The sequence below is a fragment of the Rhinoraja longicauda genome, chromosome 21 (genome assembly GCF_053455715.1).
Source record: "Rhinoraja longicauda isolate Sanriku21f chromosome 21, sRhiLon1.1, whole genome shotgun sequence".
Classification (NCBI taxonomy): domain Eukaryota; kingdom Metazoa; phylum Chordata; class Chondrichthyes; order Rajiformes; family Arhynchobatidae; genus Rhinoraja; species Rhinoraja longicauda.
In genome coordinates, this window is record NC_135973.1 from 36,044,681 (window position 1) to 36,064,770 (window position 20,090).

General features: G+C 44.5%; 1 protein-coding gene across 3 annotated transcripts in view; it reads right to left on the minus strand.

Annotated features, from left to right (window-relative positions):
• myh11b (myosin, heavy chain 11b, smooth muscle) overlaps window positions 1-20,090 on the minus strand; it is a 179,604-nt gene that overhangs the window by 150,400 nt on the left and 9,114 nt on the right. The window lies entirely within an intron of this gene.

The following is a 20,090-nucleotide window of genomic DNA, read 5'->3' on the forward strand; positions in this document are numbered from 1 at the left end:
CAGCATCTTGGAGGGAAGGAATGGGTGGCGTTTCGGGTCGAGACCCTTCTTCAGACGTCACCCATTCCTTCTCTCCAAGATGCTGCCTGACCAGCTGAGTTACTCCAGCATTTTGTGATACCTTCGATTTGTACCAGCATCTGCAGTTATTTTCTACCCAAATTGAGTGAGATGAGTGGCCCAGATATAGACCATAATCTTTGCCACACTCCAAGTTGGTTCCCTTTAATCCTTTAAGTCAGTTTGATCACAATGTAGGTTTGAAGAATCAAGAAGCAAGGACTGTCTATTGTGCTTGCCTTACACGTTGTAAATGGCAAGAATTAGTCCATTCGTTTTTTTTAACGGATCACTAAACTAGAAAGGAAACTAAAATAACTATGGAATAAATTGATCTCAATTTACCAAAGGTGAGTTTGTGAAACCAAAAGGAATGTAATTCACAATTAACTACACAGAAATTGAACTCCCCTGCTCAACAATCTCCTCACATTCCCTCACCATCACACCAACACAATTTCTGACCCCAGGATTCTCCAGAATTAGCTCAGTTCCAAAACCTCATCCCTTAGCCCACTTTCTCTGGTTGGGCTCTACAGAGGCTGGTGGTTTCACCCTTCTCCGAAGAGCTATCTTATTCACCTCACCAACACATTCCAAGAAAGGCCCAAATGTGAACAATTCTTGGAGTCATAGACTGATACAGTGTGGAAACAGGCCCTTCGGCCCAACTTGCCACCACCAGCCGACATAGAAGACATAAAAACATAGGAACATAGAAAATAGGTGCAGGAGGAGGCCATTTGGCCCCTCAAACCAGCACCACCATTCATTGTGGTCATGGCTGATCATTCACAATCGGTAACCCGTGCCTGCCTTCTCCCCATAATCCCTTGATTCCGCTAGCCCCTAGAGCTCTATCTAACTCAAACATGTCCCAGCTACACTAGTCCCACCCACTTGCAAGTCTTTGATTCTTTGATTCCTTGAGTCTTTGATTATATATCCAATGGGTAAACTGTAGGCTTGATCCTGCCCAATGAAAGCAGTCACTGAATACTTACTCCAAAGATTCAAAGAGTGCAAGATTCAGGAAATGATGGGACTGCTGAAGGCAGCTGTAACAGTAACTCCAGGTGCTAATGTTAATTTTGTTCTTTCATATTGATGTACTGGCAACATAGATCAGGAAAGTAATCATGTTGTTGGTGGCCTATTCTCATTTAGCCGATCTCAACTGGGATTAACCTGGCGGGATATAAATGCCCTCAATGCTCTAATGTAATGAGGAAAGAATAAAGGGTGGTCCTATTTATGGTCTACCCTGGAAGCAGACATTTTGGGAGGTCAAGTGAGTCAGGGTTAGATTTGCCTGCTAATTATGTTTGTATGTATATTACAAAGCTTTACTGAAATCATGGAAATATTGGGTAAATGAGTCTGTTATTCCAATAATTCACCAAATACAAACTCATACTGACCATAACTTCCCCATTGTGTGTTGCAGGATTTGAATTAGAAGTATCTGCCACATTCTCAAGTTGGTGTTATTAATATACCTTATGTGTGAGACAGAAACGTCCTGCTACCATCGTGAGAACATTTCCCTAAACCAAATACAGTTAAAATCTGATAATTAAAATGCTTACTGGCATCTTGAATACTGAAAGTATAAACTCTTTGAATTAATTATTGCACAATAAATTGTACTTTTTACTCATTTGTACTTACATTAAAACATACAGATCATCCTCTGTTATCTTAGCCTAGGTCATAAGGTCATAAGTGATAGGAGCAGAATTAGGCCATTCAGCCCATCAGGTCAACTCCGCCATTCAATCATGGCTGATCTGTCTCTCCTTTCTAACCCCATTCTCCTGCCTTCTCCCCATTACCCCTGACACCCGTTCCGATCAAGAATCATGAATCTATCTATCTCTGCCTTAAAAATAATATTTTAATGGCCACTGCCTTATTATTGACACCTTCCACAAGCATGCAATCTGAGCTCTGTGAAATGACACAAAATCTGGCACAACATTTTCAATTAGTGGTATCTGAAAGGGAACCTCCCAAACATTGCTTTACTTTTGATCCATGCAAATAGATACAGGAGGTCTCTTGTAAGCCATTATTTTTAGTCGCATTTGTATCCACCAATTCTATTGAAAAAAAGCCACTCTATTCATTTTGTACACGAACATAGTCATAAAGAGCAAGTGCCTCTGCTCTTGAAATGTCCAATGGGAAATTGTTGATGTAGTTTTGCTATGATATGATAATATCATTTTTTTTGTTCAGATATAGTTGTGAAAGTGTGAAGGGTAAGGAGAAATTATGGTAGAAAGTGACCCCAGGCTTAGTTCAAACTGTTGTTTGTCATTGTCCACTGTTGTTTGTCATTTACATTAATGATCTGGATGATGGTGTGGCAAATTGGATTAGTAAATATGCAGATGATACTAAGATAGGTGGAGTAGTTGATAGTGAGGTAGATTTTCAAAGTCTACAGAGAGACTTGGGCCTTTTGGAAGGGTGGGCTGAAAGATGGCAGATGGAGTTTAATGCTGATAAGTGTGAGGTGCTGCATTTTGGTAGGACAAATCAAAATAGGACGTACAGGGTAAATGGTAGGGAATTGAGGAATGCAGTGGAACAGAGGGATCTGGGAATAACTGTGCATTGTTCCCTGAAGGTGGAATCTCATGTGGATAGGGTGGTGAAGAAGGCATTTGGTATGCTTGCCTTTATAAATCAGAGCATCGAGTATAGAAGTTGGGATGTAATGTTGAAATTGTACAGGGCATTGGTGAGGCCGAATCTGGAGTATGGTGTGCAGTTCTGGTCGCCAAATTATAGGAAGGATGTCGACAAAATGGAGAGGGTACAGAGGAGATTTACTAGAATGTTGCCTGGGTTTCAGCACTTAGGCTACAGAGAGAGGTTGAACAGGTTGGGTCTTTATTCTTTGGAGCGTAGAAGGTTGAGGGGGGACTTGATAGAGGTTTTTTAAATTATGAGAGGGACGGACAGAGTTGACGTGGGTAGGCTTTTCCCTTTGAGAGTGGGGAAGATTCCAACAAGGGGACATAGCTTCAGAATTGAGGGACAAAGGTTTAGGGGTAACATGAGGGGGAACTTCTTTACTCAGAGGGTTGTGGCTGTATGGAATGGGCTTCCGGTGGAAGTGGTGGAGGCTGGCTCGATTTTATTATTTAAGAGTAAATTGGATAGGTATATGGATAGGAGGGGATTGGAGGGTTATGGTCTGAGTGCAGGTAGATGAGACTAGGTCAGGGAGAATGGTCGGCGTGGACTGGTAGGGCAGGACAGGCCTGTTTCCATGCTGTAGTTGTTATATGTAATAGCACATGCATCCCAATACAGTGCGGAATCAGGCCCTTCGGCCCACTGAGTCCGCGCCGATCAGCGATCCCCGCATATTAACATTATCTTACACACACTAGGGACAAGTTACATTTATATCAAGCCAATTAACCTACAAACCTGAATGTCTTTGGAATGTGGGAGGAAACCGAAGATCCGGAGAAAACCCACACGGTCACATGGAGAGCCTACAAACTCCGTACAGGCAGCACCCACAGTCAGGATCGAACCTGGGTCTCTGGCGCTGTAAGCGCTGTAGGGCAGAAAATCTACCACTGCGCCACTGTTATTAAAGACTGGAGTGGGTCTAAGAGAAATTCACTATCCAATGCATAGAACACAAATTAATATATTATTTTGTATGTTCCTGTCTTCATTTGAGTACAATACTTCAAAATTGTAAAGGAACGTGTTTAGATGGATTCCAAGCTCTGTTTGGAGATTTGAAGCATCCTTCATTCTTATGATAACATTGAAAATGTCCATGTTTAAAATAAAATGAACATAAATAGAATAACTACTCAGATGTTCTGCATGCTCCACTTTTGAAAGATCGCCACAATTTTGGAGGGGAGTAGATTTAATGAGATTGTAACAATGATGGAAATCAGTGATGGGGAAGCATTAGTGAAGCTGGACCTTCCTGCAGGACAATTAAGTCAAAATAAAATGGAGACCTTCAAAATTATGAGGAGTCATGAGGATAAAAATGTTTCCATAATCAGTGGAAATGTATTTAAGATAATTGACAAAAGAGTAACCATGCAATGGGTAAAAATCTCTTTCATAGTCAGAGAGGACTGCACACAAAAACAGCGTCACTGCCTGTAACTGTTAGTTACCCATTTACACTAATCCTACATTAAACCCATATTTTATCTTCCAACAGATTAATTAACTCTCCACTCCCCCGATTCTACCTCTCCCCGAGGCATGGGCGAGTTTACAGTAGAAAATTAACCTACCAATGGAATGTGAGAGAAAACAGAAAACCACGGATGAAACAGGGGAAACATGCAAATGCCACACAGACAGCATCCGAGGTCAGGATTCAACCCAGGTCTCTGCCTCTGTGGGGTAGTGGCTTGACAATCTGTGCCACTCTAGCGGGACACAAAATGCTGGAGGAACTCAGCGGGACAAACAGCATCTCAAGAGAGAAGGAATGGGTGATGTTTCGGCTCGAGACCATTCTTCAGACTGAGGTCAGGGGAGAGAGAAATACAGATACAGACCCAAAATGTCACCCATTCCTTCTCTCCAGAGATGCTGCCTGTCCCACTGAATTACTCCAGCATTTTGTGTCTATCTTCGGTGTAAACCACTATCTGCAGTTCCTTCCTACACACTCTATAGTGGAATATAATGTCTGAAAAGCTGGACTAATTCGATTTAATAGTGCACAATATGCATGTAATCTGTGCCATTTTTGCACATTTGTGGATAAAATTAAAGTTGAAGAGCTGCTATAAGATTTTTGTGATTTCACATATCCTTGGTTGCTGCTTTCTGGCATTGTGGAGTGTTAATACGCCAGGTTCTGCAACATAGAAGCACCTGCAAACAATGTGTAGGGCCCGTGTTCCTCCAGCTGTTTGTGTCTATCACCTGCACACTATATTCTGTGTAGTGCCCGTGTTCCTCTAGCTGTTTGTATCTATCACCAGCACACAATATTCTGCACTGAGGCGGTGCTGTCCATGGGGTCAGTTTGATGAATTTGTTAAAAAACTAAACTGCAATAGTGGAATAAACAAAAGAGGTGGAATTACGTGTAAGGTGTAAAGTGACTGGATCCTGGACTTCCTGCTGGAACGACCGCAGGCAGTGATAATGGGCCCGCACCTGTCCTCCACTATCACCCTGAGTACCGGCACACCACAGGGCTGTGTTCTGAGCCCCATGCTCTACTCCCTCTTCACACACGACTGTGTTCCTGCATTCGACACCAACACCATTGTCAAGTTTGCAGATGACACAACGGTGATCGGGCTGATCACCAACGGGGATGAAACAAACTATAGAGCGGAGGTGCAGAACCTGGCGGACTGATGCTCGGATAACAACCTGTCCCTAAATACCACCAAGACCAAGGAGCTGATCATCAACTTCCGTAGGTCACATAACGGGGAATATGCCCCGATCTCTATCAACGGGGACAGTGTGGAGAGAGTGTCCAGCTTCAAGTTTCTGGGCACTCACATTTCGGAGGACCTAACATGGTCCAATAACACTGCTGCGCTGGTCAAGAAGGCACAACAAAGACTGTTCTACTTAAGAACACTGAAAAAGTCTGGTCTACCCCAACAGCTGCTGACGACCTTCTACCGCTGCACCATAGAGAGCATCCTAAAGCATGGCATCCCTGTGTGGTACCTCAGCTGCACGGAGCAGAAAGGAAAGCTCTACAGCGGGTAGTCCATAGAGCTCAGAGGGCCATCGGAACACAGCTACCAGACTTGGAGGGCATCTACAACACACGATGCCTCAGAAAAGCCACCAGCATCCACAAAGACTCTTCACACCCCTGCAACAGTCTGTTCGAACTCCTTCCATCGGGCAGACGATACAAGGCCTTCTACGCCCGCACCTCCAGACTCAGGAACAGCTTCATCCCCAGGGCCATAGCTGCTATGAACCGGTCCTGCTGAGCCGGATGGCCACAACGCATAGATCAACTTGCACTTTACCCTGTCCAAAACTGTTACAATTGTTTCGTTTCGTTGGGTTGCTGCTGTCTAAATTACTTAAATTATTGCATCGTATGGGAGGCGCATTCCCAATCTCGTTGTACCCCTGGGTACAATGACAATAAAGATATATTGTATTGTATTGTATTGTTAGGTGGCAGAGTGTGTGGAAGGGTGTGTGAAAGAGGTGACTGGTTCAGGATAGACACAAAATGCTGGAGTAACTCAGCGGGACAGGCAGCATCTCTGGATGGAAGGAATGGGTGAAGTTTTGGGTCGAGGCCCGTCTTCAGACTGAAGTCATGGGAGAGGGAGATACAGAGATAAGGAAGTATAAGGTGTGAAAACAATGGGGATGGAGTCGAAAGAAAATGTAGAGTAGATCATTGTTAGCTGGGAGAAGGTAACAACAACGCAAAACTAAAATGTAATCGGAGACAGTTAAACTGGTTGGAGAACTGGGCAGGGGATGGAGAGAGAGGGAAAGCAAAAAGGTTACTTGAGGTTAGAGACATCAATATTCATGCCGCTGGGGTGTAAGCTGCCCAAAGTAGGAAGCTTACCCTGTGTAACAACTTGTAGTGTGTCTAAAATGTTTTCGAGAAAATGTATCCATATGGTTAAAACAGTGTCGCTGTAGTCAAGTTGAGGTGAATCAGTAATTTCTGTTAGACAACACTTGCGGTAATCTTGAGCAAAAAGCAAAGTACTGGAGGAACTCAGCGGCCCAGACAGCATCTGTGATAGATGAACTTTCGGGTCAGGACGTCCTCTGCACTTTTGTAGAACTGCATTCTAATGATTTTCTATTCCTACTTTCATTAAATTTTCCTTAGCGCAACTTATAGATGTTTTTTGTTATGATATTGACTGTATTTGATGAATAAAATGATATTAGATGTAAGCAGTGTAGGAAAAATAAATGCAGATGCTGGTTTAAATCAAAGGTCGACACAAAATGCTGGAGTAACTCAGCGGGTCAGGCAGCATCTCGGGAGAGAAGGAATGGATGACGTTTCGGGTCGAGACCCTTCTTCAGACTGATGTCAGGGGAGGGGGGCGGGACAAAGATAGGATGTAGTAGGAGACAGGAAGAGGAACTAACTGTCCCTCTCTTTTCCCCCCTCCCCCTTCCCAATTCTCCCACTAGCCTTCCTGTCTCCTACTACATCCTATCTTTTTCCCACCCCCTCCCCTGACGTCAGTCTGAAGAAGGGTCTCGACCGGAAACGTCACCCATTCCTTCTCTCCCTTAGATGTAAGCAGGATATGTTTGGATAATAAATGTAGATTCTCTGAGTACACAGGCACAGTGGCACAGCAGTAGTGTTGCTGCCTACAGTGCCAGAGACCTGAGTTTGATCCTGACTACGGGCTGTCTGTACGCAGTTTGTACTTTCTCCCTGTGATTGCGTGGGTTTCCTGTAGGTGCTCTGGTTTCCTCCCACATTCCAAAGACGTGCAGGTTTGTAAATTAATTGGCTTCTGTAAATTGTCCCTAATGTGTAGGCTAGAACTAGAGTACTGGTTGATGCAGTTTCAGTGGGCCAAAGGGCCTGTTTCCAATTAAATCTAAACTAAAATACACATAAGTCCTTGCAGTTTTTCCTGATATTCTTTCAGGGAAAGAAATTCACTCTTATTGCTGGCACCTAATGGGTGTGAGAACATTAGCCATTTTTTAATTACCTCTAGTGATTGAATTACATTGAAGTCATTGGAGCTAAATTATAAATGATGACCAATATCCATAGCCGAGTTTAGTGCCAAATGTTCAAAAATTAAATCTTCCTCTACATTTTCTTTAAAACGATGCAAAATCTGAATATGACTCAAATTTGATAATTTAGTTTCTTTCTTTGAAACTTAAATTGGATTTTAATTATATTCAAAGTCCATTGGCATTAGCTCATTTTTATTTGTGTAATTTTACTGAGTATTGCACAATTAATCTGCTTGTTTACTTAATTACTTAATGTGTTAGGTTTAGCACAATGCTGCCTGGATTAGAGCTATTAGCTACAACGAGATGTTGGACAAACTTGCATTGTTTTCTTTGGAGCATCGGAGGTTGAGGGGAGACCTGATCGAAGTATATACAAGTATGAGAGGCATGGATAGGGAAGACAGTGGGAACCTTTTTCCCAGGGTCAAAGACGAAGGGGCATAGCTTTAAGATCAGAGGGTGATGTTTAAAGGACAGGTTTTTTATACAGAGAATGGCGGGTAGTGCAAGTGGTTTTAGACAGAGTGGTGCATGCCTAGGATGCACTGCCAGAGTGGTGGTGAATGTAGATAATGGCATTTAAGGGGGTTTTAGATAGGCACATGGATATGCAGGAAATAGTGGGATATAGATTGGGTGCAGGCAGAGGAGATTAGTTTAATTTGGCATCATGTTCGGTGCAGACAATCTGGACCGAAGGGGCTGTTCCTGTGCTGTATTGTTCTGGGGGGTTTTCTTTTATGCCCAATGTTAACATTATAGTGAACCAGGCCTGAAAATGACCTCACATAACAAGAAGAATTCCTCCTGCCTAGTTCGCTGAACCTTTCTGCAGCAGGATTAGCTGTACATATCCTTTTGGAAATTTCCCACGGATAATATGGACTTAACTTTGCAGTGGGGGAGAGTTTGGCATCAACAAGTAAATTTTAGGTGCACTAATAAGTTGTGATAATAGTCTCCATGCACTGTATAACAACTGGATCAGTATCTTTCATGGTGATCAATTTACATGTTTCATTTTAGGAGTAAGCAAACTAGTAATCTTTGATAATTATATTTTAAAGCAAATTTGTATCTTTGTGCACTGCTTAAATTTATCAATGTGCAATACTTTAACCTGTTATATGTACATAATAAGATTGACTAATCAATCATTAAAAAAATGGAACTAATCAGCTGCTTGGCTCGATATGCATCATTGTGAACAGTGGACATTCTGCTATTGTGGAACTGCCAGATGTAAACAGTAATGTGTTGTAAAGAATAGACAGGACTTACAATAATAAAGCAGGTTTCACAATTTTAGTACTTGACAGCCAATGATGTTACTGTTATAATATAGGGACAAGGTAGTAATTTAAGTAATAGCAGCATTTGGTCAATTGTGTCTGCTTTTTGCAAGTGCTATCCGAACAGTTTACTTTTTACACGTAGCACTTTAAAACCCTCTCTTTTGTAAGTTATGATTTCATTGAACTCCACCATGATTTCAGTTAGTGTACCTCACTCAGGCCATAACAACACGCAAAATACATTTATTTCTTTCACCTCTTTGAGCCTCTTGCCAGTTGATTTTAATCTGTGTCCTCTGATTGCCCCCATAAGAGAAAGATTTTCCACCCTAATTGCCAAAAGTTATAATTTGGAACATGCCTGTTTAATCTCTTGTTAACTTTTCATGTTGCAAGAAGAGCAATCAGAGTTTCTACAATCATTCCTTGTAACTCATCCTTCATCGTGATATCAATCTGGTAAATCTGTTCTGCAGCTTTTTCCAAATGCCTTCATACCCTTTCCACAGCATAATATGCAGAATTAGATACGTTGTTCCCACAGCAGTTTACTAGTTTGTAAATGGTTGTACTGACTGAGAGTGATCAGCCATGATCGCATTGAATGGCGGTGCTGGCTTGAAGGGCTGAATGGCCTACTCCTGCACCTATTGTCTATTGTCTATTGTAATGACATGACTTTTTGAGGTTATCTTTAGTATTTTTAATCATTTTTTTTAGGATGTGGGCACAACCTGCAAAGTCAACATTTATTATCCATTTCTAATCACACGAGAAGGTGTTTGTCAGCTGCTTGCTCGTTAGTCTACAGTTCTTCTAGTGATGGTTCTCCCATTTGCAGTTGGTGACAATGAAGGAACGGTAATATAATCCCAAGTCAGGATATTGTGCATCTTTGGGTGGATTCCTCCCTTGGAGTCACAGGTTTGGGAGTTATTACTGGAATAGCCCAGGCGTGATTCTGCTCTTCATTTTTAAGATAAAAGACACTGCAGCCTTGGCGTGTAGGAAGGAACTGCAGATGCTGGTTCAAACCGAAGATAGACACAAAAAGCTGGAGTAACTCAGCGGGTCAGACAGCATCTCTGGAGAAAAGGAATAGGTGACGTTTCGGGTTGAGACTATTCTTCAGAGAGTGAAGGGTCTTGACCTGAAACATCACCTATTCCTTTTGACCTGCTGAGTTACTCTAGCTTTTTGTGTCTTTCTGCAACCTTGGTGCTCTGTGGTGAATGGGATAAATTTTAGTGTGGTAGATGTACATTCAGTCAGTGCTCTCCTTTGTCCAGAATGCCATTGACTTGTTTGAGGGTTGTTGAATTTCTACTCAGAACATGGAATGCATTCATCTTGTTCCTGACCTGTACCTTGTAGATGGTACAAAGTCTATAGGATGACAGGCAAGGCACCCACTGCAGGGTACACAGCCTCTGACCTGTACTTACACCCATCAGCCAAAACATTGTGACCTGATGAGCCAAAACATTATGACCACCTGCCTAATATGCTGTTGGTCCTCCGTGTGCAGCCCCATACGCAGCAGGGTGCGATGCACTGTGTATTGTGACACATTCCTCCCATGACCACTATTAAAATTTTCTGTGACTTGTGCCACAGTCGACCTTCTGTCGGTTCGGACCAGACGGGATAGCCTTCATTGCCCTCGCGCATCGATGAGCCTTGGGCGCCCAACACCCTGTCGCCGGTTTGTGGTTTGTTCCTCCTCGGACCACTGTCGGTCGGTACTCAATACTGCTGACCGGGAGCACCCCACAAGCCTTGCCGTTTCACAGATGCTCTGACCCAGTCGTCTGGCCAGAACAATTTGGCCCTTGTCAAAGTCGCTCAGGTCTTTACTCCTGCCCATTTCTCCTGCATCCAACACATCAACTTCAAGAACTAACTGTTCACTTGCTGCCTAATATATCCCACCCCTTGACAGGTGCCATTGTAACAAGATAACCAATGTTATTCACTTCGCCTGTCAGTGGTCATAATGTTTTGGCTGATCGGTGTAAATATAGTTGTATGCATGACCTTGTCCGAGAGATCTCCTGCAATGATGCCTTAGGCTTGGGACAGTTAACCCCCTACAATCGGACACATCTTCCATTGTGTGAGGTACAACTCAAAGCCTCCATAACCTGGCCCCATCCTACCTGACTGACCTCCTCCACAGGCACACTCCCACCTGCACCCTCCGCTCTGCCGCTGCCAATCTCCTATCCCCCCACATCCGGACTAAACTCAGATCCTGGGGGGACAGGGCTTTCTCCATCGCTGCTCCCACCCTATGGAACTCACTACCCCAAACCGTTAGAGACTCCCCCACACTCACCACATTCAAAACATCGCTGAAGTCTCACCTGTTCAGTACTGCCTTCAACCACTGAAGGTCACCTCACCTTCTGTCTCCTTTCTCTGTTCATTTATTTATTTACTTATTTATCTATTTATTCATTTCCCCTATGTTCTCAAAATCTCTGTAAAGCGTCTTTGAGTATATGAAAAGCGCTATATAAATAAAATGTATTATTATTATTATTATTTTAATATTTTCCCTTGATGCCCATTGACTTGATTTTTATCAGATATCCTCGACGATGGACTCAGTCAATGGCTAGTGTGAACACAGGGGAAGACACTCTCCGCCTCTGGAATTCAGCTCATTGCTCTAGGTCTGGAACCAAATAGTGCTTGAAATTCCAGAAGTGTTTACTGGTAAGCAAGTTATAGGTGAATAAATACTTAACAGGACTTGTGTCATTACTCTACTGATGATTGAGTGGACTTTTGTCATTACTCTACTGATGACTGAGAGTGGACTGAATGGTAATTAGTTACCATACTTTATGTGACCAGGACATATTTGTGGCAATTGTCAGGTGGATGCTGGTGTTGTAGCTGTATTGCAACAACTTAGCTAGAGGCATGGCTTGTGCTGGTTGCAACTGTTCAATACGGCAGCCTGGATAGACACAAAATGCTGGATTAACTCAGCGGGATAAGCAGCATCTCTGGGGAGAAGGAATGGATGGTGTTTCGGGTCGAGACCCTTCTACGCATTCCAATCAGCCCCCCTCATTGAAACAAGGTCGATCACTGGTTGATAGTAATGGCATTATGCCAGACCTCATGTTTGGTAGATTGGTTTGTTTTGCTTTAGTTTAGAAATAGTACAACGTGGACAAAGGCTCTTCAGCCCACCGAGTCCAGGCCAACCTTCGATTACCCCTTTGCACTGAATCTACATCGCCCACTCCCTTCACACTAGTGGCGAATTACAGAACCCAAACCTGCATGTCTTTGGGAAGTGGGAGAAGATCAGAGCACCCAGAGGAAAGCCATGCAGTCACAAGAAGAACGTTGAAACTCCACAAACAGCAGCCGAGGTTAGGATGGAACCCAGGTCTCCAGCACTGTGAGGCAGTGGCTCTACCAGCTGTGCCACTGTGCTGTCCATAAAACTGCTATCGTAATTCATGATCGACAAAAGGGTTTTATTACTGCCATCACTGGCTGTAATCAAAACACTGCATTTGAAATAACTTATGTGGTGTAAAAAGGAATTTTAAGAAGGTACAATGATTTTTAATCCATTTTGCCAAGGAATATGACTGGTGGGGCATTAAATTATTGGTAGAGCCTTGAGCCATCTTGATATCAATGGGGATTTTATTGATTTATATGACTCTATGACTCTATTTAGTTGTTCAGCTGTACATGGACTTCCATAATTATTCAGGGCAAGAAGGGAGGACCCATCCCAAGAATGTGCGTGTGGATGTACAGTTAGAACGGAGAAATCTGTTCTGTATCTAATCCATTTAGCAAAATACAGTGCCAAACCAGATGATGGAGAGTATCCTCAGTGTGGAAATAGCACTGACAAAACTAAGCATTGTCACTGCTACTAGTGCTGCCCTGAGCAGACCTAGGGGCCTAGGTTGATGGTGGTTGATCAGTTTATTAATTTCTAGGTTGAATATAGTGTGGCAACATATCTGAGTGATGTACTAGACACAAAATACAGGAGTAACTCAGCAGGACAGGCAGCGTCTCTGAAGAGAAGGAATGGGTGATGTTTTGAGTCGAGACCCTTCTTCAGACTGATGTCAGGGGAATGGGTGGGACAGAGATAGAATGCAGTCGGAGACAGTGAGACTGGTCAGAGAACTAGGAAAGGAGAGGGGATGGAGAGAGAGGGAAAGCAAGGGCTACTTGAAGTTAGAGAAGTCAATGTTTATATCGCTGGGGTGTAAGGTCCCCAAGCAAAACATCAGTCTGAAGAAGGTTCTCGACCCAAAACGACACCCATTCCTTCTCTCCTAGATGCTGCCTGACCTGCTGAGTTACTCCAGCATTTTGTGATACCAAGCGAAATATGAGGTGCTGTTCCTCCAATTGTGCACTGAGCCTCACTCTGACAATGGAGGAGGCCCAGGACAAAGGTCAGTGAGGGAATGGGAGGGGGAGTTAAAGTGTTGAGCAACCAGGAAATCAGGTAGGTTTAGGCGGACTGAGCGAAGTTGTTCAGCGAAACGATTGCCGAGCATGCGCTTGGTCTCGCCAATATACAGGAATGATCCGCATTCGCCAATCTGATCTCCCGGTGGCCGAGCACTTCAACTCCCCCTCCCATTCCCAGTCTGACCTTTCTGTCATGGGCCTCCTCCAGTGCCATAGTGAGGCCCACCGGAAATTGGAGGAACAGCACCTCATATTTCGCCTGAGCAGCTTGCAGCCCAGTGGTATGAACATCAACTTCTCCAACTTTAGATAGTCCCTCTGTCCCTCTCTTCCCCTCCCCCTTCCCAGATCTCCCTCTATCTTCCTGTCTCCACCTATATCCTTCCTTTGTCCCGCCCCCCTGACATCAGTCTGAAGAAGGGTCTCGACCCGAAACGTCACCCATTCCTTCTCTCCTGAGATGCCGCCTGACCTGCTGAGTTACTCCAGCATTTTGTGAATAAATACCTCTGAGTGATATGCTAAGTCATTTCAGAGATCAATTAAGAGTTAACAACATTATATCTGCAAACGCTACTTTCCTGGGAAACACTAATTAACATGAAGTCTATTTTATCTGATTCCATTTCAGGTTAATGGAAATCTCATCATGGACCTTGAGATTTCAGGTTGCATCTGAACCAATGGTTTGGATATTGTCTTGAGTTGATTCTGTGCTATATTTTCTTGACCAAAGCACTATTTTCCAAGTAGCTTGTCACTTTATCTTAGCGAGTTCTAAATAGGAATTGTGTCGGAAGGAACTGCAGACGCTGGTTTACACCGAAGATAGACAACACTTAAACTCCCCCTCCCACACTGACCTTTCTGTCCTGGGTCTCCTCCACTGTCAGAGTGAGGCCCAAAGCTAATTGGAGGAACAGCACCTCATATTTTGCCTGGGAAGCTTACACCCCAGCGGTATGAATATTGACTTCTCCAACTTCAAGTAACCCTTGCCTTCCCTCTCTCTCTATCTCTCCCCCTTCCTCGTTCTCCGACCAGTCTGACTGTCCCCCTGATTAAATTTTATCTCTGTATGTTTCGTTACCACATTCTAGTTAACAATGATTCTACATTTCCCTTGAGATTCATCCCCTTTGATGTTTCGTGTTCAAACCTTACACTTCTTTATCTCTGTGCCTCCCTCACCCCTGACTCTCAGTCTGAAGAAGGGTATCAACCCGAAACATCACCTATTCCTATCCAGAGATGCTGCCTGTCCCGCTGAGTTACTCCAGCATTTTGTGTCTAAATAGGAATTGTTTATCAACTGCATTGTACAATGCATCTGCTTTATCACGATGTTCCAAGATCATACTAAAGTCACATTTAATTTGAGTAATTAGCAAAGTTTATCAATGGAAGGCAGACTCAGACAGAGCAGCCTTTTTGGGAGAGGCTATCTGTTGAGGTGAAGAGCTGTAATTGAGGTTTTTGGGATGGCTCCATAGCTCCCTGCTTCTCAAACCAGGACTTGAAGATGGGCCCTTTGTGCAGCATGGTCTTGGGATCCAGAGGGTGAGCAGGTTGGACAAGCACAAGAGGCCTGTGAACAGAGGCAGCCTGCCTCTGGCCCACCTGCTGCAGTTCCAGGTGGAGACCCTTCTTCAGAAACTCTAGGATGTGTTTTCCATTAGGGTTCTTCAAGTCATTCTTATAACCTCAGTGCAGAACCCACGGGAATGAATGCTGGAGAAGTGGCATGAAAGGTGAGCCTCTTATTCAGTGCACTGGATATTGTCAACCTCTGTATGTGTCTTGCAGCTTTTTTCTAATCTTCACAAAAGGTGGTTTGGTGAAAAGAACACTGAGGTGTGGACCGATACCAATTATTTTGTTCCTTTACTTGATGCCATCAAAAGCATTTCAAATCTGAAGATTAACCCCTTAGATAATATCATCTGGCAGAGATCACCAGTAGATGTTTACAGAGATTGTTTGTCTGTGGGTTTTCTGCACTATGTTCGCTCTCCAGCTAAGGCATATTCAAATGAGTTTGAAGATTAAGGTTGTTATCTTAGCATTTAGCATGCAAAGCTCTGCTAAGTAGCGATTAACAAAGTAAACAGGATACTGAAGTGTACTATTGAGTCAACAGAGTCGACATCAGAGGAAGTTTATTAAAACTATGTAGTCTGGTCAAACGTAAAGGAAGCCACGAAGCCTTGCGGATGTTTAGTATAACAGTCATAGAATAGAACTGACAACTTGATTCCATACAGGGTGAAGGATTGAAAAGGTTCTCTGGTCTTGCAAATGGGTGGCTGGATGAGAAAGTATGCACAAGCTACAGGAAAGAGTTCCCTAAAGATAGACACAAAAAGTTGGAGTAACTTAACGGGTCAGGCAGCATCTCTGGAGAAAAGGAATAGGTGACACTTTGGGTCGAGACCCTTCTTCAGATCCCAGGGTAAAGAATTCTAAAAATTAAGCATTGTAGATGGTACCATCTCATCTCTATCTTAATTAGTAGACCATCATGTTGAGATCGGGCATCCTAATTCTAAACTTCAACAGGAGAAAGAGTTTCTCATTACATTCTCTGTCCAGCCCGCAAAAAAACGTATACATTTCAATCAGTTCATTTCTCATTCTTCGAATAAAATGGAGACTTATTCCTTTCACTTTCATCCCTGGTGTCAATCTAGTGAAACTTTAGTGCACACTTGCGGAGGTAAGTATATCATTGTTCAGGTAAGGAGAGAAAAGAAGTACAGATTGCCCCCGGTGTGTTCTCACAAAGGTTTTTACTTACTCCTTGATAATACAATGGTTGATAGATAGCCACTGCTGAAATACTGTGTTGCATATAGATCACTTCAGCTGTTTGAACTTAGTGTACTTGGGCAGATACCCTCATTGAGAGTTAGTCACTGTAATGCTTATGTTTAGTTTAGTTTAGTTTAGAGAAACAGTGAAAACAGGCCCTTCGACCCACCGAGTCCACACTGACCCTCGCACATTAACACTATCCTACACACACTGGGGCCAATTTTCAATTTACAGAAGCCAATTAACCTATACAAACCTGTACGTCTTTGGAGTGTGGGAGGAAACCAGAGATCCCGGAAAAAACCTACGCGGTCATGGGGAGACCATACAAAGTCCATACAGACAGCACCCGTAGTCAGGATGGAACCTGGGTCTCTGGCGCTGTGAGGTAGCAACTCAATCGTTGCCGCCTGTTTGCATACAACTAGGCAGTGAGCAGTGCTTATGGGGCATTTGCCATCAGGGGCATAGGTAGCAGAAAATACATGAAGAAGAAAGTTGGAAGCCAAGTAGGGATTTATTTGTGGGAGAGAGAGAGAGAAAACATAGATGGGGTTGCAAAGATGAGAATACTTTTCAATTGGTATTCAGCAGACAGAAAAATGTGGTGGGTAGGGGTTTAGGTGATGACTGTTATTCTGGAACATGTCTGTATCAGAGAGGAGGACGTGGGACACATTCTAAGGAAACCTAGGGATACTGGGACACATCAGGTGGATACAATGGCAGGGCCTGACAGCATCTATTCCAGCAAAACACAAAGTACTGGAGGAACTCAGTGGGGTAACGCAAAATCTAAGGAGGGAATGGATGGGTGATGTTTCGAGTCATGACCCTTCTTCGGACTGATTGGCGAGGTGGGAAAGAAAGCTGGAAAAGAGAGGCAGGAGCAGGACAAAGCCTGGTAAGTGATAGGTGGAGTCAGGTCAGGGGGATTCCATTGGCAGATGGGTAAAGTAAGTGACAAAGGCTAGAAGTAAAAAGAGACACAAAGGCATCAAATAGGTAGAGGGGTGAATGTAAATCCAGAGAGACGGGAGAAGTAAAAGAGGGGGGATAAAAGGGAAATGAGGAGCTCAGGGATGGGAGATGCATGTACGAAGAAGGGAAAAGGAGTTGGCAACTGGGGAGGCGAAGAGATGGTGGGAGGAATGAGAGTGCACTAAGGTGGGGGCACAGGAAACGGAGAGGGGATGTGGGGCTTCACTTGAAATTGGAGAATTAAATGTTCAAACCAGTGGGTTGCAAGCTCCACAAGCAGAATATGAGTTGCTGCTCCTCCTGTTTGCATGTGGCCTCAACCTGGCAATGAGGAGGCCACGACAGAACATTTGGCGTCGGAGTGAGAATGGGGGTTAAAATGGTTAGTAACTGGGAGATCCAGCAGGCCTTGGCGGACAGAGCACGAATGTTTAGCAAAATGATTGCCTAGTCTAAGCTTGGTCTTGCCGTTGTTAGAGAAGCCAAAAGGCACCAAATGCAGTAGATGAGGTTTGAAGAGGCACACGTGAACCTCTGTCTCAGCTGGAAGGGTGCAGGAGAAGGAACCTGGGGAACAGGCCAGTTACAAGGGGATCACAAAATGCTGGAGTAACTCAGCAGGTCAGGCAGCATCTCAGGAGAGAGGGAATGGGTGACGTTTCCGGTCAAGACCCTTCTTCAGATTGATGTCAGGGGGGCGGGACAAAGAAAGGATATAGGTGGAGACAGGAAGATAGAGGGAGAACTGGGAAGGGGAGGGGAAGAGAGGGACAGATGAACTATCTAAAGTTGGAGAAGTCAATATTCATACCGCTGGGCTGCAAGCTGCCCAAGCGAAATATGAGGTGCTATTCCTCTAATTTCCAGTGGGCCTCACTATCGCACTGGAGGAGGCCCATGACAGAAAGGTCAGACTGGGAGTGGGAGGGGGAGTTGAAGTGCTCAGCCACTGGGAGATCAGGTTGGTTAAGGCGGACTGAGCGAAGGTGTTGGGCGAAACGATCGCCGAGCCTGCGTTTGGTTTCGCTGATGTAGAGAAGTTGACATCTAGAGCAGCGGATACAATAGATGAGGTTGGAGGAGGTGCAGGTGAACCTCTGTCTCACCTGGAAAGACTGTTTGGGTCCTTGGATTCAGTCGAAGGGGGAGGTAAAGGGACAGGTGTTGCATCTCCTGCGGTTGCAGGGGAAAGTGCCCGGGGAGGGGGTGGTTTGGGTAGGAAAGGATGAGTGGACCAGGGAGTTACGGAGGGAACGGTCTCTGCGGAATGCAGAAAGGGGAGGGGATGGGAAGATGTGGCCAGTAGTGGGGTCCCATTGGAGGTGATGGAAATGTTGGCGGATGATTTGTTGGTTACGCTGGCTGGTGGGGTGGAAGGTGAGGACAAGGGGGATTCTGTCCTTGTTACGAATGGGGTGAGGGGGAGCAAGAGCGGAGCTGCGGGATATAGAGGAGGCCCTAGTGAGAGCCTCATCTATAATGGAAGAAGGGAAGCCCCGTTTCCTGAAGAATGAGGACATCTCTGATGCCCTGGTGTGAAACACCTAATCCCGGGCACAAATGCAGCGTAGACGGAGGAATTGGGAGTAGGGGATAGACTTTTTGCAGTTACGAGGGGAGGGGTGAGTGAACCAAGGAGTTGTGGAGGGAGTGGTCTCCATGGAATGTGGAAAGAGAAAGATGTGACTGGTGGTGGAATCTCTAGGGAAAGTGGAAAGGGGTGGGGATGGGAAGATGATAATGGTGATGAGAACTCTACAGAAAGCAGAAAGGTTTGGGGAGGGGATTGCGATGAGACTGATAATGGGATCTCTACAGAAAGCGGAAAGGGGTGGGGCTGGGAGGTCATGATTATTGCCTTCCTCCGCAACTCCTTGGTTCCCACTCAACCAGTCCCCTCCCAGGTACTTTCTACTGCAACTGCAGAAAACATAACTCCTGCTCCTGTACCTTATCTCTTACTTCCATCCTGGGTCCCCAGCAGCCCTACCAGGTGAGACAGATGAACAATTCATTTCACAGCCATGATCACAATGAATGGTGGTGCTGGCTCGAAGGGCCGAATGGCCTCCTCCTGCACCTATTTTCTATGTTTCTATGTAGTACCCCCAGCTCCCTCGTTCTCTCCCACTAGTCCCACCCTGATGCCCCTCCCATGTCACCCTGCTCCTTTCCCGTCCAAACACTCATCTCCCATCTTCAATTTCACCATTTCCCTTTATTCCTCCTTTTTCCTCTCCCCTGTCCCCTTCCACACATCGGCCCCTCCGGCTTTACATTTCACTGCTCCTCTCCCCTTTTGTTTCCTTTTACCTCTAACCTTAGTGGTTTACTTCAGCCATTTTCCAATCAAACACCCTCACCTGTATCCACCTATCACTTGCCCGGCTTTGTCATGCCACCACCTCTCTTTTCCAGCTTTCTCCTCCCTACTTTAATCAGTCTGAAAAAGGGTCCTGAACCAAAACTTCACCTGTCCAGTTCCTCTCCAGATGCTTCCTGACCCACTGAGTTCTTCTTGCACTTTGTGTTTTACACGGGATTCCAGCATCTACAGTTACTTGTGTCTCAAGAATCTATTCCAGGATGCTAAGAGAAGCAAGGGATGAGATTGGCTCCGATGGCGATTTTTGTATCTTCATTGGCCTTGGGTGATGTAAAAGAGGACAGGAGATGTTTAGGAAGGAACTGCAGATGCTGGTTTATACCGAAGATAAACACAAAAAG